This window comes from Gossypium arboreum, chromosome 6 (assembly GCF_025698485.1).
Source record: "Gossypium arboreum isolate Shixiya-1 chromosome 6, ASM2569848v2, whole genome shotgun sequence".
NCBI classification, from domain to species: domain Eukaryota; kingdom Viridiplantae; phylum Streptophyta; class Magnoliopsida; order Malvales; family Malvaceae; genus Gossypium; species Gossypium arboreum.
This window is the reverse complement of record NC_069075.1, coordinates 52156891-52184672: the sequence shown is the minus strand read 5'-3', so window position 1 is coordinate 52184672 and position 27782 is coordinate 52156891. Positions and strand designations below refer to the sequence as shown.

The 27782-nt window shown below is 34.4% G+C and overlaps 1 pseudogene; it reads right to left on the bottom strand.

The window, feature by feature from the left end:
* Positions 1–4208: 4208 nt before the first annotated feature.
* LOC108485306 (40S ribosomal protein S14-like) lies at positions 4209–20027 on the bottom strand (annotated as a pseudogene).
* Between the last annotated feature and the right edge of the window lie 7755 nt (positions 20028–27782).

The window sequence follows — 27782 nt, the reverse complement described above, 5'->3', positions numbered from 1 at the left end:
CAAATTAGAATTGAAAAAAAAGATTGAATTGTGAAATAGATTGCAATACGGAGTAAATTATAAGAAGTTTGAAATTGGGGTTTATTAGTGAAAATTTGGGAGTTAAACTAAGTTATAAGTAGAATTTAAATAAAAAATAAAGCATAGATTGTAATAGAAATAGAAATAGTTTTAGTTATGGAATAAATTGAAATGTAAGTTAATGTAAGAAATGATGAATTTATTATATCATACATGTTTATTTTTTAATAGCATAGGAAAGTCATTTAATTATTTTTCTCCAACATATAAATGTTATATGTTTTATATGAAATTGAAGAGAAAGAAAAGAAAGGAGAGGACCTAATTGAAGAAAAAGGAAAAGAGAAGGCTAAGGAATGAAGGAAGACATCATCTCAATCTTTTTGTTGTAAGTACTACAAGATTTTTTTTAAATTAATTTTATTTAGATGTTTATATTGTAGTATAGAATTATTTAGAAATAAAAATGTAATATATATGTATATATTTAAATTTATAAGTAAATAAATAATAATAATAGATTATGGAATTAAGATTTTGAAAAGAAAATTATAATTGGAGAATATAAGAAGTTGTATTGTTTGAACATTAAGTAATAATGTTGTGACAAAAATATATGTGTGAAAAAGATGTGATATTTGTGAATTGTGTAATATGCACTAATTGTAATGATGAAGAAATGAGAAATCTTTTTTGAGATATTTATGTAAAGTATTTAAATGTATGAAATTCAGTTTTAATGCCCAAGTAGATGAATTTAGAACTACTAGGATACTAGTGGCATGCCATTAAGGAACTCTAGCGCGCTCTCTGATTATTAGCACATTAGTGCTCTCGTTTCTATTATTAGCACGTTAAGTGCTCTCTGCTTAGCACATCTGTGCTCTCTCAGATAGCACTTTAGTGCTCTCGTTCATTGTGCATAATAATGCACTTCGTATTTGTTCAGATATCCAGTGTGTTCTATTAAGTCTACTTTGGGCTAAAGTTATAAGTTGTAAACCAAAACGAATTATCAATGTACTAAGTTAAGTTTTATAACATATATAATAATAAATTAAATTTTGTTAATATAAGATACACCTAAAGAAACTTATATGCATATAAATATATATTGATCAAATGGGATTATAATATTTTAATAGGATTTATTTGCCTATTTATTCTTGTAGTGCTTACTAAGTCTTCACCGGCTTAACGCGTTTAATTTTAACGCGTAGGTACAGTTAGACTCGAAGAGGTAGAGTCGGCTAGAAGATCTCTCATCTCATCACATCTTCAAGAGCTTCATAAGTAGGTACCATGTTTTGAAATTAAAAGTGGCATGTACATAGGTGTTATTTTGATCACATCAGAATGTTACAAGACTTTTGTTGTAAATAAAAATGGTAATTAGTATTTTAATGTTTATACTAATGAAATGGTACAAAAGTTTATATAGTATATATATGGTATTGGTTGTTTTTGGTTTGAACTTGCAGGGAGTTTTATATAAAATAAGCAAAAATGCTTTCGAAATTTTGAAAAAAAAAAAGTTCCACTCCTAATATGTATTTTGGGCCTCGAGGGTCTATTATAAAGACTTAAAAGTTAAACTATGATATGAATGTTATTTATTTATGAATTATTTCTAAGTTATCCAATATGTCCGATAATGCTCTGTAACCCTGATCCGGTGACGGTTTAGGGTTAAGGGGTGTTACATATGATGTGCTAGTTTTTGTTATTTTTGATAAAGATCTACAGTTTATATTCTGACTCTGAAACAAGTTACAAGAGACTATGGATATATGGTTACATTTTAGATTTTCAGATGGATGATCAATCTGAACATATGATTCAGAATTTGGAAGATACACTTTGATGTTGTGTACTTGAATTTGAAGGTAACTGAGAAAAGTATTTGCTTTGGGTTGAAATTGTTTATTACAATTGTTAACAGTCAAGTACAAAATTTTTACTATACGACGCTTTATATGGTCACAAATATAAAACTCTGGTGTTTTGGACGAAGTTCAGTGAGAAAATATACATGTAGTAGATTTGATTCCTTGAACCTGAAGAAGGATGAAAGTGATCTGAGAGAGTTTAAAGCAGTATTTGATCGTTAGAAATCTGGTGTGAATCTGAAATGGAAAGAAATGGATTTTTAGATTCGCGAAAAAATATTTTTGAAAGTTTCGCCATGGAAGAAAGTTCTCTAGTTTGCCCGTAAAGGCAAATTAAGTCTGTGGTTTGGATCATAGGAGATCATTGAAAAGAATTAGACCTGTTGCGTATTGATTGGTATTATTATCAGAGTTCTACAGAATTCACAATGTTTTATGTATATATGTGTTATGACAGTATCGACCAGACCCGTCATTTGTTATTACTTTGATAAGTATTAAATTCAACTTGACACGACTTACAATGAGGGACTGGTTGAAATTCTAGCATCTGAAGTGAAAGAAATAAAAAATATAAAGGTAGCTTTAGTGAAAGTTCTTTGATAATGATATGATACAGAGAAAGCTATCTGAGAACTAGATGGAAACATGACAAAGTAATGTCTGAATCTCCTTACTGGTATAATTTTCAAGGATGAAAATTCCTTAAGTGGGGAGAGTTGTAAAATTTCGGTGAAATCGGAACAGTGGTTTCAAGACCACAAATCCGAGCCTAAAATAAAATTTTGTTTTATTTTATTTTATGGTTGGTATCATGACAGTAAGGTCACATAAAAATTTTGGTACGAAAATTTTACTAATTGTGTGTTTAATTAAGGAAAGGACTAAATTACATAAAATGCAAAAATTGGGTTCTAGTAGCTATAGGCATCAAATAGCTATTGAATTCAAAACTTAGGGTACGTTTGATTCACTCTAACAGAATAGGGCTATAATTGAATAGAGTTGTAAATGAATAGAGCTGTAATTGAATAGAGCTGTAATTGAATAGAACTGTAATCAGTAATTCAACTGTTTAGTCGAATGGAATGGAATAGAACTGTAATAGATTCTTGTGTTTGGTTGAATGGAATGATGTTGTAATAGCATAAGAAAAAAAACTAAAATGACTAGAATACCCTTAGCAGAATTTTTTTATGTAGATGATTATTGTTATTGTATTAAATTTTAATAAGATTATTATTGACAATAATTTAATGAAAATAATAAATAATTTAACCATATTTTAACATAATTATTATTAAATATAATTTAATAACATTCTTAATATAATTTTATTATATGAATTAAAAATCAAAATATATAATACTAAAATATATATAATCTATTTTATTATTTTTAAACGCAATACATATTTAATGTGCTAAAATATCATTATTGAAATAAATAATTTAATTATTCTATAATAATAAACAAAATATTAGAAGTAATAAATAACTTGAGAATTATATTTCATATCCTAGCATAATATTCATATATTAACAAAAGTTACAAGCCAAAAGTTTTAAGAACCAAGTCGATAGTCAAATTGATTTTACCACTAACTTATCAATGAATTAATTAAATAAATTATTAAAAATTATAAAAATAATATTTATAAAAATTAAAAACCGATTAACTAGTTTTTTAACCTAATTCAACAATTTATACAAATACATAAGGCAACCAATTTGATGCCTTTTCCAACTTGATACCCAACGTAAGGCAACCAATTTGATGTATTTTCCAACTTGACACCAAACCAATTCCTGATTAAACCAACCAATTTGATCAAATCCAAACATCCATGATGGACCAATTTGATCAAGTTCAAACATCCATGATGGAAACAAGGGTTTTGCAAGAATCAAACACATTTTGGGTTTTTTTATAAATAAATTCCACTTGAGCATTAACTTGTAAAAGTAACATCACAAGTTACAATTTTTGTTTAGGGACTACCTATGATATGAACAACAATGATAAAACCCACAAATTTTTAATAAAAATATCACCATACTATTTTCATTAAACATTCCTACTTATAACATGAGATTCATATAAAACATTACCAAAAACATGAAAAATGCGATTGGTAGATTCATAGTTCATTATGTTCTACAACTCCAATATAAAATATACCAATATAAAACTATGAAAAAAGGCTCATAAAGAACAGTTATTACCAAATAACCAAATGCCAATGCCACCAAAAAGAACACTTAAAAGGATAGATTTGCTAGAACATAATGTGCTAGTTTATATCCTTCTTCCTCTTCTACCACCCTTTCTTCGGGTGCTATCAATCGGAATGGGCGTAACATCCTCTGAAATAACACAAAGAATAACATCGTAAGGGTTCGACAGTAATATGTAAGGGAGAGCAAATTTCTGTTTCAACCAAAAAATTTGGAAAAAAAAAACGTTGTAAGGGAGAGCAACTTTCCGTTTGAACCAAAAAATTTGGAAAAAAATGTCACTTTTGACCTTGATTAAATTAGTTAATTCAGTTAGTTTTTAATCCCAAAATCGAACTGACTGAAAAAGTAGAATTATTTTATATCATTTTAAAATTATTTAAAATATATTTATATTTATAATATATAATAGATATATAACCATATAAGCTGAACAGCAGGTCAATTAACCAAAAAAACCAACCGAACCCACCTCTATCCCTTAGTAATTTGCAAAACAAAGATTGTTCCTCAGCATTTTAAAATAGTTTCAATTAGTTGTGGCCTTACTGATAAGACCAATTTTCATCCCGGAGCGAGCAAGAGCCCTGAGAGCTGGCTGATCACCCAGACCAGGGGTCTTGGTTTTATTACCTTATGTAGCACGTAATTTGATGTAGAGTGTCGTGATTCAGAGTTCCTGTTCAGTATAAAGATTTGCAACTCGTCAACAATAATATAAATCTAGCAGTAATGTCATCTATTGTATGTCTTCTAGTAACGAGTTAATGTAATGTAATGTAAAGTGTCAATTTCAGGTTTTTTCTTAAATGATAAAAATGAATGGAATGGTATATGACCTTGCATCTATAGGAAACATCTTGTGTTGCAAGCATAGCAGCATAAGGTGAAGATTCATCCCTATAGGCTTTCACCTTCATACCACCTGCATTTATTTAAGAATTTCAAACTCAATCTAAAGAACAAATGTTCAACAATACAAATGTCAGGCTATCTTTAAGTATCTACAAGCTTGTATCTAACACAATTATATATGGATATACTTGTGTCAAACACATGCTCTATTCACATTCACACCCAAGTTAGAGTAACATAAGTCCAACGTTCAATTTTTGGTATTATTTATAGACATTTCAAACAATCCCTTTCCACTAGAATATAAAAATTGGCAGCTAAATGATATGTTAATGCAATCCCGAAATCATATCTGTAATACGAACCATAGTCTCTCTTCCACACAAATCAGTCACATGCTATCATTGTCAAAATACCAAAGGAAAAAAATAAAACCGATTAAAATTCACATCTTAAAAAAATCATATCGAAATAGGAAGAAATATGTGTTACCAAGTAAAAGAATTCAAAGACCATGTAACTTACAATGAAAGTGTGATTAAAAGATGCAAAAATGTGGGCAACACCGAAAACATGCTCTCCGTCTTGTACAGCAGGCCCAAGGGTCGCAGTCTCTTCCTTTGGCTCCCTAACCTTTCTCCTCAACTACAAAATCACCAACATAATGAGTTTTATGTAAAGCATAAATAGAAGTAAATCCCCAAGGTTCATATAAAGATTCAAACAAAGGAAAAAGAATACCATTGCTAATGCTAACCATAGTATAAATTTAGCTAGACTGGATACATGAATGTTTCAAAATCTAAATTAAATTTGATTATGATATGGAAAATACATGAGCACAAAGCGCATACATGAATTGGCAAGTAAACATTCAGGCATTAGACCCTAAAATCTATAAAATTATAGTATGCCCCCAAGAATGATTAAATACTGATTTAGTCCTAAAAACTACAAATATATAAGATAATACAATAGTAGAATTTCATTTTAAATCTCATAAAAGTATATACCCTAATCTCAAACCAAAAAAATTTTCCTGGCTGCCCTTGTTACTATACAAAATAAGACTATGATTTGCACACAATATTAATTTTCTTCAGTTTTTAAGCTATTGATCTCAAAATCAAGTGTTTTGTTCGATTAAACTGATCATAATAAGCTTACTAACTGACATAAAAAAACACCTTCTGTCTCCTCGATCTCATCCTCGTTTTCTCAACAACCAAACAAAACTTTTCCAAGTAAATTCAAATGCATCGAAATGAAAGTTTAAAGCTTCATCAAATAGTTTCATGTATATATCAAGGAAAATCTAACAATATTAATATTGCATTTTAGCTCTCATAAAAATGATAAAATTGTAATTTAGCCCAGGTTACTATACTAAATAAGATTAAGATTTACACATAATCTTAGATGTGAAATGAAAAATGCATTGCTCTAAGCATATATTAATACTTTATTAGTTTACATTCCATTTTAATTTTCTTTAGTGTTTAAGTTATTGATCTCGAAATCAAGTGTTTTGTTTGATTAAACTGATCATAATAAGCAAAAACAAACATAAAAAAAAATTAACGCCATCCTTCTCTCCGATCTCACACTCGTTTTCTCGGCAGCCAAACAGAAATTGCCCATGTAAATTAAAATGAATCCAGATGAATGTCTAAAGTATCCTCGAATAGTTTTGTATATATAAAAGAAAATCTAAAAATGTAGAAAAAATATTATTTTAAATAATCTAAGGGTTTTGCTTACCATGGCTTATGATGCGATAAGTAGAGGCGTCGATGAGGAACAAGATTTTAAATGACGAAGAAGATGAATAAAACTTTTAGGGTTTGTCAAAGGGTTGGTCAGGATAAAAGCATGAAAAAGAGGGAGAAGGTTTGAAGAAAATGGGAAGAAGAATGAAAAAAAGAAGATGCTTCAGACGTGAAAATGAAAAAGAGAGTGAAGGTTGGAAGGACTTGGGAAGAAGAATGAAAAAAAAGAAGATGCTTCAGACATGAGAATGAAAAAGAGGGAGAAGGGTAAAGTTGAAATTCACACACACTGAATGGGTATTCCGTGGGTAGAGTGTCGAATGGTAAACGACAGTTTTACCTTGAATAAGGCTGTATGGAATAGGGCTGTAATAACCTATTACAGCCAAGCAAACAATGGAATAGGGATGGGCCATTGAATTCAGCTGTAATGGTTTAGCATTACAGCCAACCAAACATGTTGTTAAGGTCCTTATATGGTAATTAGACCATTAAAGAAAGTATGTAGATATTTTGGTATGACTTATCCATGGAAAAATAAAAAAAGTCTAAGGACTAAATTGGAAAGATGAAAAGTTATTAAATGACAATTTAATTAAATGAAAAAGAAAACAATTTCATATCATCTTCCCCAAATATTTCCATGGAAACCCTAGGAGAGAGGAAGAAGACTTATCAAGCTTATTTGGGTAAGTAGCCAAGGCCCGTTTTTAGTAATTTTGATATTTTTGAAACCGATATAGTCTAATCTATCTATTTGGGGGATTAATTTGAAAAGTTATCAAAGTATGAAATTAGGTTCATGGATGAATATGTTGGAAATATGAAATTTATGGTAGAAAATGAAAGGTTGTTGATAAACAAACAACCTTTACAAAGCAATTTTTGATGGAAACTTGATTTAGGGACTAAAATGAAAAAAGTGATAAAAACCATGCAAAATTCTAAAATTTGTGAAATGTATGTGTTGTAAATGTAGTATATAAATTTTGGTTAGGCTTGTAATAGGGAATAAAATGCATAAATTTCATTTTCCGAGCCTAGGGATGAAATGGGAATTTATGGAAAAGTTAAGGGCAAAATGGTAATTTTACCTAGGATAAAAATTGAGGCCACTTGAATTTAAAATATGATAAATTGATAACGTATAGATCCAGATAGACCAAATTTGGAGCTAGAACAAGGAAAAGAGGAAAAAGTAGGATTAGTAGATTTTTCGTACACGAACAATTGTTGAGATAAGTTCGCGTAACTAAATTGTATATGTTTTTATGCTTGAATTAAATGTTGTATTTGTGAATTGTATAAATGCCATAAATATGTGAAATGATCACATAGTCGTTAAAGCCTGATAAATGAAAGTGCCCGATCAATCATAATGCCCGACAAATGATAGATGATAAAAATGTTAAATTTTATGCTTGAGTTGAATGTGAGCATTTGGATTGCATAAATGCATAAATATATGAGATTGACCACATGCTTGATAATGCTTGGAAGATGCTAAATTTCGTTTGAACAAATGGAAAATTCAATGGATATGTAATTTCTCAAAATGAATAAGGTCCTGCATTTATTGCGGATGGGATTTAGCTCAGACGAGTAATCCTATTAATCTCATGATAGAAAGGATCAAGCCCAGACAGGTAATCCTGATATAATTCCTCTTGAGCATATGTTATGGATTGGATTTAGCCAGGATGGGTAATCCAGATTAAGCTCCTTAGAGCATATGTCATAAAAAGGATTTAACCTAGACTAGTAATCTTGTTGTATATATGTGTTGCTCGAGAGTGTACTCTCTAAAATAGTACCTTATAGGTATCACTGGACATGAATTGACAGATTTTGATTTGTACACCTTGGGCGTACTGCATGTGTATCCATCAATGTTCCGAACAAATTCAACGGGTAAAAATCTTGACATGAAAGGACATGAATAAGAAATGAGTTATTTCACGTAGTTCTCTGAAATCCATGAAAATGATGCTACATGATAATTGACATATGAAAACATGAGATAATGATATTTGTACATGGGATTCTTTTGATAATATGTTCATCCTTGGTTATAGACTTGTACACTTTGAGTGTACAACTACTCGTGTGACATTGATATTTCGAGTAAGATGTGTAAAGTTTTGATATGAAATAATCTGAACTCGAGATGTGTTATATAAAAATATACTTGAGATATAGTAATGTGAATTATACATATTTTGGAAAGCATATGTGCATGGGAACTTGATTGTTATTGAGCCCATACAAGTTTTTGATGTTATTATGGAATATATGACTAACAAGGGCAATGAGGAGATATGTAGGGCAATGAGGAGATATGTAGGGCTTGAGGTCAAATTGAATGAATGTGCCTTACATAGTTATCTCAAAACGGAATGAATGGTAAGTTAAGTACCATGTTATACGAAGTTACTAAGCATTTTATGCTTACTTAGTTTTATTTCCCTATTTTAGAGTAAATCAGAAGCTCGTTGGATTGGAAGCCGATGGAGATCACTCACACTATCCATCAGCCCATGTCACTACAATATGGTAAAGCAATTATGGCTATAATGGCTTGTATAGGTTATGTTGGCGATATTGGCATGTAAATATAAATGATGCTTGTAATCTAGCCATTGGAATGGCTAGCAATGAGTTGTTTGACATACTTGTAATGTTAAACTATGGTAGCTACCTATATGTTAAGTAGTTGATCAAAATATGTTTAACACATGGATTGAACCAAGGTAAGATGGTAAATATGTATGCATGCAATGATATGCCTTGCTGAATGATCAAAATTACTTAATTTGAATGCTTGGAATGGTTAGATTGTACTTGATACTTTTTGGTGCAAGAAAATGGAAAATTTGGGTTACAACTAAAGATAGGAAATGACTTTATTTTGTCCACGCAGATAGACACACGGGCATGTGTCTAGGCCGTGTGTGACATACAGCTGAGTACATGGGCGTGTAGTTAGGCCGTGTGTCCCCTACATCTTAAAAATGAGAAACAGAATGCTCAAATTTTGGGCAAAACGGGCAGAGACACGGGCGTGTGTCTCGGTCGTGTGGTTGACATGGCCTTGGACACAGGCGTGCTACACGGCCGTGTGAAAACTACACCTAAATTTTGAAACTAAAATTTGCCACACGGCCTAGCACACGGGCGTGTGCTAGGCCGTGTGGCTTCAATTTCTTTATGCCTTAAAAGTCAGAGAGTTACACGAGTTAGGGACACGGGCATGTGTTGTAACACCCCTAACCTGTATCCATCTTTAAAATAGGGTTTTGGAGTTTTACCATAACATTCAGAACATTTTTCAATAAATTTACTTAAATTGCTATTCATTTACTGATATCATATGTATCTTCCCTTATATGGACCCTCGAGGTCCAAAGCGAGTTTGGGAATCAAATCGGGACTAAATAGGAAACACAAGGAATTTTTCACGAAATTTAAAAAATTTTCCTAGGTGTAGGGCTCAGAGGTCTGTGTGGTCTAGGGACACGTCAGTGTGGTCAGGCCGTGTACTACACACGCCCGTATCCCTAACCCGTGTAACTCCCTGACTTTTACGGCATGAAGAAATTGAAGTCACACAGATAAGTCCCACGCCCATGTGCAAGGCCGTCTGGTGAATTTTTATTTCAAAATTTAGGTGTAGTATTCACACGGCCATGTAACACGCTCGTGTCCAAGGCCGTGTCAACCACATGTGTAACACCCCGTATCTGAGACCGTTGTCGGAAGCGACTACGAGGTGCTAACAGACACATTTCATGTATGTTCACAGTCCATTTTAAAAATTTCTAGACAGCTGGCTAACTGCGTCACTGTCACCTTAAAAATCATATCTTGAGTTCCAAAACTCGAAAATCAGTTTTGTAATTGTTTCCTGAAACTAGACTCATATATCCATCCAGAAATTGTTTTCTAGAATTTTTGGTTGAGCCAATTAGTAGAGTTTATTAGTTAAAGTCTCCCCTATTACAGGGTTCAACTACACTGACCTTCCTGCATTGCGACTTAGATAACTCCTTATACAGGGCTTCAATACTTATGTAGTTTGTTTCTAATGAAACTAGACTCAAGAAGGAATCTATACATATATGGCATGAATTCTAATTATCTCTGTTTAATTTATAATGAATTTCCAAAGTCAGATCAGGGGATCCAGAAATCGCTCTGGCCCTGTCCCACGAAAACTTAAATATCTCTTAAAATACGACTCATACGACCGTTTTGTTTCTTCCATATGGAAGTAGATTCATCAAGGTTCGATTAAATAATTTATTCACTATTTAATTCCATTCCTAATATTTTTAGTGATTTTTCAAATTCACACCACTGCTGCTATCAGCATCTGCCTTTAAGGTAGACTTTACCTATTACATAGTTTCCATGATTCAACTAACCCTTTAGCATATATAGCACAAAGTATGATCGTGATTAACCATTCCAATGGCCAATCATTGCCAAGCATATCCACACCTCTCAATAACCATATACATACAAAATGATTATAACATTATGCTCAAATATATATATAAGCCATTTTCGCATGGCTATCCAAATTTGTACAATACCGAAAGGTACATGACCAACATCAAAAAGGGTAGTCCTATACATGCCATTTCAAAGTTCAACCAAAAGAGTACCAAAAGGGGGCTTTGATAGTGTGGATGACTTTGACTTCAACAATCTAGAGTCAGATAGCTGACGAAACAAAATCTATAAAACAGAAAATCAAAGAAACGGAGTAAGCATTTAATGCTTAGTAAGTTTTGAGCCATGAAATTAGACACAACTAAAGTATAACATTCGTATGGCTAAACGGATAATTTCATATGTACAAATTCTCAATATCATACTTACTTCACATTACCGACCCTTATTTTCATACACAAAGGATCAATTTAGCCAAAGGCCGGTAGCTCATTTATCGACTGAGTGAATACTATTTGTAAGGAATCAACCAATTCAATGCATATACGAAACATACCTCATCGCTGGGATTTTACGAGCGTATTAATTGAAATTATTACAGCAAGATCGCTCATTCCCAAGGCGGTACCTTGAGATTTAACCGGATATAGCTACTCGCTCGAATGCCTTGGGACATAGCCGGATGTAGTAACTCGCACAAATGCCTTGGGACTTAGCCGGATATAGTAACTCGCACAAATGCCTTTGGGACTTAACCTGTATATAGTAACTAGCACAAATGCCTTGGGACTTAGCCGGAACTAGTCACTAGCGCAAATGCCTTGGGACTTAGCCGGTCATCATCCGAATATTCACGCACATATCAATAAATCATGACACATTTATATCTCATTTTCATAATTAGAGTTCAAACACAAGTCACGTATTAAGCATTAACATTTTCAGCTCAAAAGCTACATACAAAGGGCATGATTTTGATTTGCTTATAACATAATCTAATCGAATCGTAATCTAAGTTTCATTACTCGAAAACTTACCTCGGATGTTGTCGAACGATTTCGGCGGCTATTCGATCACTTTTTCCTTTCCCTTATCCAACTTTGGTCCTCTAAGCTCTTGAGCTAATTCAAACAAATTTAACTTATTAAAGTCTCATTATGCTAGCTTATGGCCAAATATGACAAGGAGTTTGATAGGTCATATGGCCACTTTTAGCTCAAATACAAAACGGTCATCGCATTTTAATCACATTGAGTAATTTAATACAATTAATCTAACTTTTCCTCATGTGCACCTTTATGACCGAAAACACACATCATTAACCTAATATCAATTACTAAGCACTTTAGCAATTTCTCCTTGAGCCGATTATCCAAGTCAAGATAGATTCATTATCATGCTTACCTATAACCGAACACATGCAACACCAACCCATCTATTCATTCATGCGTGCATCTTATTCAAGCATGTATATCTACAACCAATTCATCATATAAATGACTATGAATTTACTCAAACAATCTCAATACCACACATGGTGCTCAAGCCCTTTTCAATTTCAAAACTCGGCTAGTACAACTATATACACTAGTAAATCAAACACTAACAATTGCACTTCACCTTACTACCATTTCTCATCCAAATAACGTGAACAACAACCATATTTCTCTTCTATTTCCTACCATGGCGAATGCATCAAAACACCATACCATTTCAATTTTGGTCATGGTTAAACAAAGAACTTAATGTCTAACTCAAAAATGCTAAAAAGAAAATTCAAAAGTCATCAATCCACCCTCACATGTATCCTTACAAAGCTTCACTTTTAGCATGCAAATGACATCAACACCAATCCACCTTAGCGAATATCATCTCCATGACATAGCAAAGATTTGAACCATGGGCTAGGTAGAACTCAAGCTAACAACTAAAAGCATGCATGAATCTCATGGAACAACATCAACATACCTTAACCTAGATACAAGTATGGCGAACCTCTTCCTAATCCTCTTCCAAGCCGAACATGAAGCAAGAGAGCACCTTCCTTCTTCCTTCCTCCTTAGAACTTTCGGCCAAAAATGTAAAAGGATGGACACTTTTTTTTCTTTGTTTTCATCATTTTCCTTCCATTATTTTATTACCATGCTCCTTATTTTATCATTCCTCCCATGAAACACCAACATAACATGTTTATGACATGTTTTGCCCATCACACTTTGTCCACCCTATTTGTCATGGCCGGCCACTACTAATTAGGGGGGAAATTGACATGCAAGTCCACCCTTTTTGTGACAGCCCAAAATTGACCCTAGCCGGGAAGTGGTTTCGGGACCGCTAAACCGAGTCATCGACATGCTCGAACGTAATATTTATTGTCTAGAATATGGGAAAATGCATGTGTGAATTTTGAATTCTTTGATTTAGTTAATTTGATTGTGAATTGAAAGAAAAAGGACTCATGTGAAAGGATTTAAAAATATGTAGCTATTTTAAGAGGTTAATAAAGGAATGAAGCAAAATAAATGGAGTTGCATGTCAAATACTCCATTTATTTTGGATGAGTGGCCGGCCATGTCTAGAGTATGGGCAAGGGGACATGTTTCCAACATGTTTAGTTAGTGCATTATGTAGAAAGAATTAAAAAAAGAAAAAAGAAAAAAATGAGCATGGATGCCCCCCCCATGGTGCCGTAGCTAGAGAGAAAGAAAGAAAAAAAAAGTTGTCATTCATCCTTTCTTTGAGCAAAGACTAAGAAAGAAAAACAAAAAAAAATTGTTCATCTTTTCCCCTCCTTCCTTTGGCCGAAATTCCCTAGAGGAAGAAGAGATTTTTGCTTCATTTTCTTTGTTTAGAAGAGATCTAGAAGGAGATTTGGCTAAACTTGCATCAAGATTAAGGTATGTATGAGGTTGTGTCATGAGATTCATGTTTGTTTTGGTTGCTAACTTGATGTGCATGTTAGCCATGGTTCAAATCCTTGCTATGCCATGAAGAATGGTATTTGGCCAAGGTTGATATTGTGTTAAAGCCATTGCATGCTAAATGTGAAGCTTGCTAATGATGCATGCAATGATGGATTGACTACTCTTGAAATTTCTTTGTAGCAATCTTGAGTAAGACATTGAGTTCTTTGTTTAACCATGACCAAAATTCAATGGGGTATGATTGTGATGTATTCGGCCATGATGCATGCATGAGCATGATTTATGCTTGTTACTTGATTGGTAAAAATTTGTGTTTTAGAGGGTTATGAACACCTTGAGATTCGGCCATGCACCTATATGTGTATATATGTTTGCACATGATATTTTGATTATGAAGAAAGTGATAAATATGTTTGTTTAAAGAAGAAATTTGTTGAAGAATGTTGTGAAATTTGCATGTACATTCGCCTAGTACATGTATAGTGTGAAAAACCTTGAAATTATTTTTGATTTTGTGTATTTATGACCATGTGTAATCGGCCACATGAGTAATTTGAGCACTTGATGTTATGTTAAAACTCTTGAGCTTAAATATATGGATGTATGTATATGTGGCCATATAATGACGTTTTGGTTCAAAGGTTGAATGATAAATTATAATAAAGTGAGATGATATGAGATGCTAAATGTGAAGCTTGCTGAATGTGATTTACTAGTAAACATTATTGATAGAAATATTGAATACTTCTACTTGTATTCGTTAAGCTCAAGAGAAAAAGGGAGCTAAATCCGATAAAGGGAAGGAAAAAGTGATCGAATAGCCGTTGAAGCCGTTCGACAACATCCGAGGTAAGTCCTCAAGAAATGACCCTACTCGAATTATGTGAAATGAAATATGGATGTGTAATGATTATTGATTTATGTGTGTATGAGTATTTGAATGATACCCGGGCTAAGTCCCGAAGGCGATTATGCTAGTGATATGTTTGTGTTTGAGCCTTAGTAACGAAAATGAAACATGGATGTGTAATGATTATTGATGTATGTGTGTGCATGAGAAATTGAATGATATCCGGGCTAAGTCCCAAAGACATTTGTGCTAGTAATTATATCCGGGTTAAGACCCGAAGGCAATTGTGCTAGTGACTACATCTGGGCTAAGACCCGAAGGCATTCGTGCAAGTTGTTAAATCGGGCTAATACCCAAGGCATTTGTGCAAGTCGTTCTATCCGGGCTAAGACCCAAGGCATTCGTGCATGTGGTTATATCCGGTTGTATTCGAAGAAGCTTGGGCTGGAGGTGGCGTTGGTTGCTGTAATAAATTTAATTAGTACGCTCGAAAAGCCCAAAGGATAAGGTATGTTTATATGTGCATTGGAAAAGTCGATATGTTTGAGTAACATTCGTTCAATCGACTAACGAGTTTTCAGCTATTGAATTGGTTGTTATCTTGTGAAAGTATATAATGATGAAGTGTGAAGTAAGTATGATTATGTGAATGTGTATTAATGAAATGATTCATTTGGCTATGTGAATGTAATGCTTTAGTTAAAGCTGATTTTATTGCTTGAGACTGACTAAGCATAAAAATGCTTACTCCGTTGCTTTGGCTCTCTGTTTTATAGATTTTGCTCGTTAGCGATCAGATTCGGGATCATTAAAGTCGAAGTCATCTACACTATCAAAGCCTCCATTTTGGTATAATTTTGGTTGAACTCGAAATGGCATGTATAGGACTACCCTATTGTTGAAGGTCATGTACCTTTCGGTTTGTGTAAACTTGGATAGCCATGCGAAAATGGCTATATATCGTTTTGGTATGATACTATAATCGTTGTATGTTGATCATTTTGGGGTATGGAATTGTTTTGAGAAGATTAGCCATTGGAATGGTTAATCATGATCACACTTTGTGCTATGTATGCAAAGAGGGCAATTGAATCGTGGAAATCATGAAATAGGTAAAGGTTACCTTGAAAACAGATGCTGGCAGCAGCAGTGGTGTGGTTTTGAAAAATCACCAAAAATTGTAGGAATGGTATTAAATAGTGAATAAGTTATGTGAATGAACCTTGATGAGTCTACTTTCATATGGAAGTAACGAAAAGGTCATAGGAGTTACTTGTTATGAGATATTAAAGTTATTGTGAGACAGGGCCCGAACGGTTTCTGGGTCCCCTGTCGCGACTTTAAAAATTTACTATAAACTATCCAGAAAGAATTAGGAGTCATGCCTTATATGTGCAGATTCCATTTTGAGTCTAGTTTCATTAGAAATAAACGTCACCAGTATTAAAGCCCTGTACAGAGAGATATTCAAGTTGTAACGCGCGAAGGTCAGAGCAGTCAATCCCTGTAACATGGGTGACTTTAACTAATAAACTGTACCAATTGGCCCAACCAAAAATTCTAGAAATAAATCCATGGAAGGATATATGAGTCTAAATTCAGGGAAAATTTACGGAATCAGTTTCCGAGTTTTGAAACTCGAGATATGATTTTTAAGGCAACAGTGATGCAGTTTTCCAGCCTGTCTGGAAATGCCAAATGGGTCGGTGCTCTAAGAGGACTTGGCTCGTTAACCCCTCGCGTCCGACACCGGCGATGGTCTCGGGTTTGGGGTGTTACACTTTTTATTACATGCAATAATAGATCCTTATGTTTTGACCTACCACATTTCAAAAGTGTCACACATAAGTCCTATTGACTAAATTCACATGCAATTTACTAAATCGAAGCTTAAAACTTTCACACATTCATATTCACATATTTTAGACAATAAATATCATATTCAAATAATTTGGTGACTCGGTTTAGCGGTCCCGAAACCGCTTTTCGACTAGGGTCACTTTAGGGCTGTCACAACACGGCTAAGACACATGACCGTGTAACACACCCGTGTCCACAGCCGTGTCAACCACACGACTAAGAAACACACCCATGTCTCTGCCCGTGTGCCCAATTGTAAGCATTCTGTTTCTCATTTTTAAGAGGTAGGGGACACACGGCCGAATCACATGCCCATAGGAAAAGCCGTGTGTCACATACGGCGAAGACACATGCCCATGTGGACAAAATAAGGCCACTTCCTAGCCTCATTTGTCACCCAAAGCTTACCATTTTCCTTCACTAAAACTCACAAACATATATCCACCAATCCAACATCATATTCACAAGAAATTTTACATCAATCATATAGTATTATCTCATGCATCAATATATCTAAACTCACTCATGTCATAAACTTATATGCTAACATAATTTCATCAAACCAGCACATAATAAGCACTTATGTCAAAACATCACTTTAAAATAGCCAAACTTAGACAATCATTAGCCACTCCAATGGCTAGGTTACAAAACAAACAATACAAGCTGTCATTGGCCAACTAAGCTTATACATGCCATTATACCAAAATGATATTTCTATTTATACCAAAATGAGATAGTGGATAGTGTGATGACTGCTTCGACCGACTTCCAACCTTCGTAAGCTTTGAGCACTATAAATAGGGAAAAATAACGGAGTAAGCATTTTATTGTTAGTAAGTCCGTATAACGAGAAATAAACGTACCAATCTTATTTATTAACATAAGCACAGATAAATACATATTCCATCAATTTTGGGTAAGTTACCTAAACACATACACTTATTCAAGCAAGTTAGTCACATAATCTCATATAAATATCAAGTAAATATAGGTGAGCTCATCACATTACAAACTTCCATTAATTTCACCTTTCCACTCTTCAAGAGTCTTTTCTGTCAAACTATTGAAATCTCAATGGATGTTCGAGTAATATACATATTTACAAAAGTACCCGTTACGGTACATAATAAAAAGGCACACTCTTGAGCCGTACATTTTACAGTAGGATTATCAGTCCAGGCTAAATCCTAACTATTCGGGCTAAATTCTATTTGCAACATATGGACTATTACTTTAACCCATCGAAATTCAAAATTCGACAGAAACATGATAATTTGTCTGTATTACACAACTTAAGACTATTTCATTAGGTATATATCATCTCACACAAATCAACTCAATCACACAATTCAATTCAAGCATAATAACATACATGTTTAAGTTACAAGAACTTACCTTGAAAATGGTTCATTGTTTAATTTCAACTAATCCGAAACCTTTTCCTTTCCTCGATCTCATTCTGTAGTTGGTCTTTTTGGATCTATATGGATAAATTTAACTATTAATCTATCACATTTCATATATATGCGCATTCTATTGCATCCTAGGCAAAATTACCATTTTGCCCCTATCCTTTTCAAAAATTTTGATTTCATCCCTAGGCTCGGAAAATAAAATTCATGAAATTTAACCTTCTTTCCAAGCCTAGCCAAAATGTATAAAAAACATTTACAGCGTACATTTTTCACAAATTTCAGAATTTTCCATGGGTTTTTACCATTTTTCATTTTAGTCCTTAAATCAAGTTTTCATCAAAATTTACTTTGTAAAAGTTGTTTATCTATGAATAATTTTTCATTTTCTACCATAAATTTCTAATTTTCAACATATTCATCCATGAACCAAATTTCATACCTTGATAACTTTTCAAATTAATCCCTAAATTGAGAGATTAGCCTATCCCGATTTTAAGTGTTGCTTGGTAGCGTTTTTTCTCCAAGATTCTGGCGAATTGTTTTCTTGCTTTTCATTTGTGGGTCTAACTTTGGAAATCCATGATATTATTTTAAGTGATGCAGTAAATTGATGTTGACTTTCAGGTATTTTTTAATAAAAAAAAACTATCCCAGTTTCAAAAATATAAAAATAATTAAAAACGGGACTCGATTTCATACCTTTTCAAGCTTGGTAAATTGTCTTCCTCTCTCCTAGGGTTTCCATAGAAATTTTGGGAAAGATGATATGAAATTAGATGAATATTTCTTTTTATTTAGTTTCCATATTTAATTTTAGTGATTTCCAATTTAGTCCCTTGCCTTTTCTAATTTTTCTATGGATGCGTCATTAAAATATCTACTAACTACTCTTCAATGGTCTAATTTCCATATAAGGACCTTAAGTTTTGAATTCTATAGCTATTTGATACCTATAGCTACTAGAATCCAACTTTTTCTTTTATGCCATTTAGTCCTTTACCTAATTAACCACAAAATCGATAAATTTTTCATATCAAAATTTTCATATGACCTTCTTATCATGATGCCAACCATAAAATAAAATGGAATTATTTTTATTTTTAAATCGAATTTGTGCTCCCGAAACCACTGTTCCGACCTCATTGAAATTGGACTGTTACAGCTCTCCCCCATTAGAAATTTTCATCCTTTAAAATTCTTACCAGAAAAGAGATTAGCGTATTGCTTCCTCATAGTATCCTCCGGCTCCCAGGTGGCTTCCTCTAATCCATGCCACTGCCAAAGAACTTTTACCAATGCCACATTTTTATTTATTTGCTCTTTCGTATCATATGCTAGTATTTTAATTGGTTCCTCATTGTAAGTCATATTAGGTTGAATCTCAACTTCTGTTGGAGTAATAACGTTTGAAGGATTCGATCAATATCGTCTTAACATGGACACATGAAACACATTATGAATTTTATCAAGATCCTGTGGTATTGCTAACTGATATGCAACAAGCCCGATTCTTTCAATGATCTCATATGACCCGATGAATCGTGGACTCTGTTTTCCTTTGTGTCTAAATGGGAGAACTTTCTTCCAAGGCGACAAATTCAAGAATACTTTTTCACCAACTTGAAATTCTATTTCTTTTGGTTTCAAATCAGTGTAGGACTTTTGCCAATCTGAGGCCGCTTTCAAACTGTGTTTAATTATCTTCACCTTTTCTTCGGTCTCCTGGATTAAGTCAACTCCATGTATCATTTTCTCACTTAACTCTGTCTAATATAATGGAGTTCTACATTTGTGACCATATAGAGTTTCATATGATGCCATTTTAATACTGGATTGATAACTATTATTGTAAGCAAATTCAGTCAAAGGTAAGTATTTTTCTCAGTTACCTCCAAATTCAAGTACACAACACTACCACATGTTCAGATTGTCCATCTTTTTAAAGATGAAATGCAATACTAAAGTGTAAATGAGTGCACAGAGCTTTATGGAACTTACTCCAAAATCGAGATGTAAACCGAGGGTTTCTATTTGAGATAATGGAGATTGGCACTCCATGTAGCCTTACAATCTCAGAGACATATAATTCAGCCAATCTATCTAATGAAAAATCCATACGTACCGGGATAAAGTGTGTCGACTTTATCAAATGATCGATAAGTACCTAGACAGCATATTTCTTTTTCAGTGATGAAGGTAATCCCATTACAAAGTCCATGGTAACTCTTTCCGATTTCCACTCTGGTATTGTAACCGGCTGCAATAATCCCGAAGGTACTTAATGTTCGGCCTTTACTTGTTGACATATCAAGCATTTTGATACAAATTTAGAAATATCCCATTTCATTCCCGGCCACCAATACAACTTTTTCAAGTCACTATACATCTTATTACTACCAAGATGGATAAACATGTTGCCATTATGAGCTTCATTCAAAATCTTCTGTACTAGTTCTGAACCTTTCGGTACACATACTTTGTCTCTGAATAATAAACAACCATCGGTCTCAATCTAAAAGTTCTAAGTCAAGAGTCGGTTCACTTTGTATCCATTTCGTTTGCAACTTATTATCATTTTTTGAGCTTCAAAGATCTGTTGCATAAATGTCGACCTAACTTTTAACTCAGCTATGAGTGAACCATCATCAGATAAAGATAACTGGGTGTTCAATGCTTGTAAGGCAAACAAGGATTTTCAGCTCAAGGCATCTGCCACTACATTAGCTTGCCCTGGATGGTAATCAGTAACGAGATCATAATCTTTCAATAATTCCAACCATCTATGTTGTCTCAAATTCAGTTCTTTCTATGTCATTAAATACTTCAGACTATTGTGATCCGTAAAGATGTGACATTTTTCACCAAAAAGATAATGTCGCCATATTTTTAATGCAAAAACAATAGTTGCTAATTCAAGATTGTGTATCGAGTAATTTCTTTCATGTAGATTTAGCTACCTAGATGCATAAGCCCCTACTTTACCATCTTGTATCAATACACACCTAAACCATTCAATGAGGCATCGCTGTAAACTGTAAATTTCTTACCCGATTCAGGTTGGAATAATACGAGCGCTTCCATCAATAATGCTTTCAATCTATCAAAACTCTGCTGGCATTTATCATTCCACTCGAATTTCACTTCTTTTTGCAACAATCGAGTCAACGGAGAATCTATCATTGAGAACCCTTTAACAAGTCTCTGATAGTATCCTGCTAGTCCTAGAAAACTTCTAACTTCTGAAACATTCTTTGGTGGCTTCCAACTTACAATAACTGAAACTTTGTTCCTGTCCACGAATACCCTCTGAAGGTAAACCAGGTATTGCATTCTTTCAATAGATGCTTTGGCAAAGGGTATTCTGGTGTCGAAATATCTAGTGTCAAAGCATCTTCCGTTGCACGTATTGTATAGGTTCTCGCCGGAGCCGAAGCCTTGGATTTAGCTGTTGAATCCTTTGTAGTACTATGACTACCTCCCACATTTCCAAAATACCATGGTGGTCTACCTCTCGAGACAGGATTACTTGGCTTTGGGGTCTGTTCAATGTCTTTCTCAATCCTTTCCGGGTAATCTTTAAAAAAATGGTCGAGAGAAACACAGTTGAAGCAAGCCCCACTTCTCATCAGGAACTCTTCGAAATGCAATTTATTATAGATATTACATCGTGGCTTGGGGTTTCCAACACTCCCAACACTGGTGGTTAAGGGAGACGAAGACCTCGGGTTGGTGTGTTTAGAATTTCGTTCCTTTCTCGAATGCTCTCTTAAGGTAGCAAAACGCTCATGATAATTCTTTGATTTCTTTGAAGCAGATGATTGCGTCTTACTCATAAATCTTTTGCTCGTAACTCGAGCTTCCTTTTTCGCTTGCCTTTTTTCTTTACTTAATTCCTTGGCCCTGTGTTCTAGTTCAGCCAACACCCCGAATTCTCTTACTTTTAGAATTCCAATTAACAGCTTGATATCTTTGTTTAGCCCTTCTTCAAATTGTTTGCACATTTTGACTTCAGCCTAAACCCATTCACTAGCATAATTGCTCAATCTAACAAATTTTCGTTCATACTCAGACACTATCATATTCCCTTGCTTGAGCTCTAGAAATTCCTTCTTTTTCTGATCCAAGAATTTTTAAACTCTATTTGGAAAAATTCCCATGTAATATTTTCCTTAAGTACCGCAGAAGCTATGGTTTTCCACCCAATGGTAGGCCGTGTCATTCAACAAAGATACCCCACATTTCAGACATTCGACTGGTGTACATAATACCCGAACATTATTTTCCAGCCAGAACTCGGCCATTTCTAGATCGTCATCGGTCGTAGCCCTAAATTCTTCAGCTCTATGTTTTCTAATTTTATCTACTGAAGCCTTAACAATTCTAACAGGTCTAGCATCATGTGGCGCTTCATCATGTTATGAAGCAGGTGGGGGAGGTCGTTGAATGGTGGGATTTGTTCTTATATATTCACTAAACCATTCATCCATTAATTTAAAAAAGGCCGCTTTTACCGCCTTACTTCGGCCCTCAGATACAGGCCTTCTACTACCACTAGATGAAGCTCGCTGCATGAAAGCTTGAGCAACGCTCTCAGTTTCCTCAGTCTCGGCTCTAACTTGGTTGGAAGACATTACTATATGAAAATACATTTAAAAGTGGTCTGGAGATATCACACTATCATAATTTATATAATAGCATGTATAGATATACTCGTACTTGCTACGTTAGTCCGAGAATCAGCTAAACCGTAGCTCTGATACTACTAAATGTAACACTCCTAACCCATATCTATCATCAAAATAGGGTTTTAGAGTATTACCGAAACATTCAGAACATTTTTCAATTAATTTACGTAAATTACTATTCATTTATCGAGATTATACATATTGTCCTGTAGATGGACCCTCGAGGTCCAAAACAAGTGTGGGAATCAAATCAAGACTAAATAGGGAACTCAGGGGATTTTTTGCAAAACTCCAAAAATTTTCCTAGGTGCAAGGCTCACACGCCCGTGTGGTCAGGCTGTGTACTACACATGTCTGTGTCCCTAACTCATGTAACTTTCTGACTTTTAAGGCATGAAGAAATTGAAGTCACAAGGCCAAGTCATATGCCCATATGCTAGGCCGTATGACAAATTTTTATTTTCAAAATTTAGGTGCAATTTTCATGTGACCGTGTAACATGCCAGTGTCCAAGGCTGTGTCAACCACACGGCTGAGACACACGCCAGTGTCTCTACTCGTGTGCCCAATTCTGAGCATTCTGATTCTCATTTTTAAGATGCAGGGGACATACGGTCGGACCATATGCCCATGGGACAAGCCGTGTGTCACATACGGCCAAGACACATGCCTGTCTCTCTGCCCGTGTGGACAAAATAAGGCCATTTTGTAACACCCCAAACCCGGCCCAGACATTATGACCGAATCTGACATGTCACATTGAAGTTTTAAAAACCCATGACTCGTATTAGTGTTTTAAAAGATCGTCCTTTGCAAAGTTAACAAAGTGAATGGAAGCTGTGCACCAGGTAGGTATCCGAAACAGAGGAGGTGAGCCATGAAGGCTGCTTAAGTACCATGCTCTCGATTGGATCCAATCCTAGACATGCCCACAACCATAGCCACACTTTGATAAACAAGTTGAAATTCATTTGAGTAGATATCTTGATAAACTGGTTAATCGTGTCATTGCGTTATTTTGAAAACGAGTATCATTTTGTAAACGCGCCCTAAGTCTAGCCCATTTGAATTATTATCAGAAATATTTAGAGTTATTAAAAATAGAATAATCCCAGAAAAGAAAAAAAATGGTTAAAATGGCCTTATTACAACCCAAAAATAAATAGTATTTAAGATAAACTAAAGGAAACCAATTACTTATTGTAAAGTTCAAGAGCGATCACCGTGGCCACGCTAAATCCCCTCCGGCTCCAAGTCCCCACATCAAGGCTCACCTGTAAGGTTAAAGAAGGGGGTGAGTTTGGAAACTCAGTGTGCAACAAGCCCCTTTCACAGCCCAAACCAATATCAGCATACTGGGCCTAAACCCAAATTCAATCTTAACATATACTGGGCTGAAGCCTTTTGTTAAACGGTTACTGGGCCGAAGCCTTTTCATAAATCGTATCACTGGGTCGAAGCCTTTACTGTAAACGGTATGGCCCATAGGCCTATTTCAATATCACATGTAATATTAATGGATGAATGCAAGCCCATATGGGGAGACTACTCAACCCACCATCCGCTACTCTCCACCCGTACCAACCAAGCTCTCCATGTGGGGAATAACTCAACCCACCTAACCAAACTCTCCACTGGTAGCATAGCTGCTTTATCATGTAACTGGAGGCCTAGCCTCTTTTAATAACTGGGGCAAAGCCCTTTTTGATAAACTGGCAAAGCTCTTTTGCACTTCCTCCATCATATAAAACCCAACCCATGCATATAATGAGTATATCATGGCATATCATGTGAATATCAAAACGTATCATGTGCATATCATGTCATATCATGTATAATAACAATATCTAATGCATCATAATCATAATTAAACCCTAGGGGTATAATGGTCATTTTTACCTAGGGGCAAAATAGTCATTTTTCATATTATAAGGGTAATTTTGTAAATTTACCAAATATCAGGGTTTTCCATGTTCATTAACAATTATCAGAATTTCCAAGTGTTTACACAATAATTTTTAACGCGTTTTAACAAAATCGGGCTTTTGGGCCCAAAACCCCTAATGGGCCCTACGAATGCCAATTTAGCCCACGAACCCCTATTAACCCAAATTTTACAACAGTACTAACCGTATTAACATGCAACTTTTCCAAATTCCATTTTCTATCAATTTTACCCAAATGGACCTGGAAGCCCATTGGGCCCAATTTCAACCCATTAAGGCCCAACTTACCATTGTGCACAGAATTGCGCTTTTACCTGTTCCACCGGTCCACACAACGATCATATCATTCTTATCGCTTCTAAAGTCACATGCAAAATGTCAAGTTCCCAAAATGCCGGAATTTTGACATTTCGGCTTTCTGCGAATATTAGCCTAAGATCTTACGGGGGTTATTACACACCTGTTTTGTGACGTTCACCAATAAAGTCCCCCACGCCAACCTTCACCGGGTCTGATGATACGATTCAAGCTTATTGACGTTGATACCCCAAGCCTTGCTGCCCCTCCAAAGTTATCTATTTCACTACATAAGCCATAAAAATCAAATGAAAAGCCCCAGTAAGGCCTATACCTCAAAACGATAGCCTCCCTAAATTATAGGGAGGTTTCGACTTTTCTTAACAATTATTCTATTGAATCTGTTGGAGTATGAATACTTACCACAGTCTTCCTTATGTACTATTTAGAGTTTAGCAGATGAAGAATAAGTGAAGAAAAAAGAAGGTTGCTAGTCAAAAAGAAATCGGCACACCAGTCTTCACAGGTTTCGGTTCTTGTGACTATTCGGCAAAAGTGAAGTTAAGAAAAGGAGTAGTAGATGAAACGAAAGGGAATAGTAGACTGGTTTCGAAAAAAGAAAAGGAAGGAAAGATGGATGGAAGGGTGGTAGTTTCGGTTAGAGAAGAAAAAAAGGAAGAAAAGAATAATCCTATGGTGTTTACACAGAAGAAAACGGCACAACTAAGTCCCTAAATGCCGAAATACTAACCTAATACTCCTCTACCGAAATCCCCTCTCTAATTCCCATTATTCAGCCAACTATAAGCCTCCCTTCAAATCCCTAAAATCTCTCCCCTTATCACTCCTTAATCCATACGTTTGACTGATTCAAACTCTCTCCAACAGAGTTCCATTCAACTTCCAACTCCTGCCTGCTCAAGACATAAAAAGAACACCACAATTGCCAACTTAGAGAATCGAACCTTGGCTCTCCCCAACCATTTACACACCACTTTTTTAGCTCCTTAGTGGCGTCACTTAGCCACTTTGCCAGGGGCTCTTTTTATGTTACATTTAACCCACATCTTTTAATAAGGCCACCTATCCAATGCCCCTAACTCCTTAAGTCCCAAAATTCAAAAATTCTTCCGGGTTTTGGGCAACACGTAGGCCTTCCATAGGCCCAATTACATACTCCAATTATGAATTTCATAACCAAATACCAAATTTTAAAAACTTTACCAAAATCTCGAGAATAAAAAAAAACCCGAAAATTCGGATGTTGCACATTTCCTAGCCTCATTTGTCACCCAAAACTTACCATTTTCCTGCACTAAAACTCACAAACATATATCCACCAATCCAACATCATATTCACAAGAAATTTGACATCAATCATATAGTATTATCTCATGCATCAATAGATATAAACTTACTCATGTCATAAACTTATATGCTAACACAATTTCATCAAACCAACACATAATAAGCACTTATGTGATTATCAAAAAATCACTTTAAAATAGCCAAACTTAGACAATCATTAGCCACTCCAATGGCTAGGTTACAAAACAACCAATACAAGCTATCATTGGCCAACTAAGCTTATACATACCATTATACAAAATGAGATTTCTATTTATACCAAAATGAGATAGTGGATAGTGTGATGACTACTTCAACTGTCTTCCAACCTTCGTAAGCTTTGAGCACTATAAAATAGGGAAAAATAATGGAGTACGCATTTTATGCTTAGTAAGTCCGTATAACAGGAAATAAACTTGCCGGTCTTTTTCATTAACACAAGCACGGATAAATGTATATTCCATCAGTTTTGGGTAAGTTACCTAAACACATACACTTATTCAAACAAGTTAGTCACAAAATCTCATATGAATATCATGTAAATATAGATGAGCTCATCACATTACAAACTTCCATTAATTTCACCTTTCCACTCTTCAAGAGTTTTTTTCGTCGAACTATTGGAATCTCGATGGATGTTCGAGTAATATACATATTTGCAAATGTACCCATTATGGTACATAATAAAAAAGGCACACTCTTGAGCCATACATTTTACAGTAGGATTATCAGTCCAAGCTAAATCCTAACTATTTGGGCTAAATTCTATTTGCAACATATGCACTATTATTTTAACCTATCGAAATTCAAAATTTGACCGGAACATGATAATTTGTCTGTATTACACAACTTAAGACTATTTCATTAGGTATATATCATCTCACACAAATCAACTCAATCATACAATTCAATTCAGGCATAATAACATACATGTTTAGGTTACAAGAACTTACCTTGAAAATGGTTCATTTTTTAATTTCAACTAATCCGAAACCTTTTGATTTCCTCGATCTCGTTCTGTAGTTGGTCTTTTTGGATCTATATGGATAAATTTAACTATTAATCTATCACATTTCATATATATTCGCATTCTATTGTATCCTAGGCAAAATTACCATTTTGCCCCTATCTTTTTCAAAAATTTTGATTTCGTCCCTAAGCTCAGAAAATAAAATTTGTGAAATTTAACTTTCTTTCCAAGCCTAACTGAAATGTATAAACAACGTTTA